The sequence below is a fragment of the Mytilus galloprovincialis genome, chromosome 5 (genome assembly GCF_965363235.1).
Source record: "Mytilus galloprovincialis chromosome 5, xbMytGall1.hap1.1, whole genome shotgun sequence".
In the NCBI taxonomy this organism is placed as follows: domain Eukaryota; kingdom Metazoa; phylum Mollusca; class Bivalvia; order Mytilida; family Mytilidae; genus Mytilus; species Mytilus galloprovincialis.
The window spans coordinates 34,056,308-34,058,984 of record NC_134842.1 but is presented as its reverse complement, the minus strand read 5'-3'; positions in this window follow the sequence as shown (position 1 = coordinate 34,058,984).

The following is a 2,677-nucleotide window of genomic DNA, read 5'->3' as shown; positions in this document are numbered from 1 at the left end:
ATGTAATATTTTCCACTTACAACAATTTTCTGAAGTTGTTAAGTTAAAACAAAACATTTTACATATCATAAATGTTCTTTTGATGTAAATATAAGTTTCAAAGAGCATAACACATGAGTTTTACATGGTCTTAAGCAATGTCAAGCTTAAAATAACAAGTTGTCAATTTGGGCCGTTCCCTATATTTCCATATTAAATTGCATATAAATGATATTGGAGATGGAAATATGCTTCTTTTTGCTCAAATCCTTGCTGAGATATGATCAAATATGAAGCCTGGATGTTACAAGACTGTTGCTTTTAACTATATATGTAGACAGTATGGTCTGATGCAAAGTTTTTTCAATTTACTGTTTAAAATCTGCATGAAATTTCAGTCTTAAAATGCCAAAATTTTAACCACCAGCCATCCAACAGAAGAAAATAAAGGTATTCTGTGAAACAGACAAGTTTAAACAACCAGTAATAAGTGCTTTTGATATAGATTCAGTGCAATCTGTTTAAAGAAATAAAATTTTTAAGTGCATAGAACTTCATATTTCACTTGCTTCGTACGGACCGTTAGACCTAGACTATTAAAACAGCACATTTTGCACTCTTTTAATGCTTTTATCCACTTTTCTTTGTGTTCAGAGTTCACAAATGAGTAAAACACATGAAATAAATACCACAAACACAAATAAATATCAGAAAAAAAATGTCAGAGAAAAATTAAGGATACTGCTTTTGCAAAAATATTGAAAAAAGTGAAAAAGCTACTTTTTGGGCATATCAGCTGAAAAGTGGCTTTTTTTACAAATTTCTATCAAATAAAAGTGGAAATCATTTCTTCTCATATAGTTTGACAAATCAATACCAATAGATCATTCAGAGAAGTTGTCAAAGTATAAATTCAAAATTTGCTGAAATGCACCTATTAGGGGCCAAAAACTTGACCAATTCCAATAAAACTTGGCATGAGTTAAGCTTAGTGTATTATGAGTCAGTTTACAAAGTTTCAAAGCCATATGATATATATTATAGAAAATGTGGCATTTTTTATATCTCAACTTTGGTTGCTGAATTGTGACGTTGAAATAGAACAATTTCAACTTTCAAATTTTGGCTTCAAAAATCCCCAAAAAACACCAAATTGCACTTTTTAATGTCTCAATGGATAATATATTAGCTATTCAAAGTACATGATAGCATACTTAATGTATGAGACTTATAAAAATTTGACAAAAGTTAATTTTATATGTGCCTATGCCAAAAAATAGAGGTTTTCAAATGAAGTGAGGCCTTATATGAAATGTAATATTTTCCACTTACAACAATTTTCTGAAGTTGTTAAGTTAAAACAAAACATTTTACATATCATAAATGTTCTTTTGATGTAAATATAAGTTTCAAAGAGCATAACACATGAGTTTTACATGGTCTTAAGCAATGTCAAGCTTAAAATAACAAGTTGTCAATTTGGGCCGTTCCCTATATTTCCATATTAAATTGCATATAAATGATATTGGAGATGGAAATATGCTTCTTTTTGCTCAAATCCTTGCTGAGATATGATCAAATATGAAGCCTGGATGTTACAAGACTGTTGCTTTTAACTATATATGTAGACAGTATGGTCTGATGCAAAGTTTTTTCAATTTACTGTTTAAAATCTGCATGAAATTTCAGTCTTAAAATGCCAAAATTTTAACCACCAGCCATCCAACAGAAGAAAATAAAGGTATTCTGTGAAACAGACAAGTTTAAACAACCAGTAATAAGTGCTTTTGATATAGATTCAGTGCAATCTGTTTAAAGAAATAAAATTTTTAAGTGCATAGAACTTCATATTTCACTTGCTTCGTACGGACCGTTAGACCTAGACTATTAAAACAGCACATTTTGCACTCTTTTAATGCTTTTATCCACTTTTCTTTGTGTTCAGAGTTCACAAATGAGTAAAACACATGAAATAAATACCACAAACACAAATAAATATCAGAAAAAAAATGTCAGAGAAAAATTAAGGATACTGCTTTTGCAAAAATATTGAAAAAAGTGAAAAAGCTACTTTTTGGGCATATCAGCTGAAAAGTGACTTTTTTTACAAATTTCTATCAAATAAAAGTGGAAATCATTTCTTCTCATATAGTTTGACAAATCAATACCAATAGATCATTCAGAGAAGTTGTCAAAGTATAAATTCAAAATTTGCTGAAATGCACCTCTTAGGCCCGAGACCACAATTAATTCCTCTATCATTTCTTTATAACGTTTTGTCGCATTAAAAAAAAATTGCCTATTCTTTTTGTCTAATTTTTTGTGTGTGTAATGTACAGTACAAGTCCAAAAATATATGCAATTTTCAGAAAAATTGCATCTTTACATCATACAAATTTGGCCAATACACATCCATACCCCTATAGGCAAGTCAAGAGATGTTCCGAAAAGTGTAAATATAACCTTTTTGCACCTGGCCTAATCACTCTTTCCTTATTAAAATCAGTTAAAATAAACCATCCAGAAGTTTATTTCAGCTCTCTTCTTTCATTTCCACCCCAGAAAAGCTAAGAAATGAATGAGAAAGGGAAAGAAAAAAAAATAAAGAAAAAATACACTATAATTAAAGGGAACTATATTCGTGAACAACGAAAAGCGGGGTCATTAATTGTGGTCTTGGGCCTATTAGGGGCCAAAA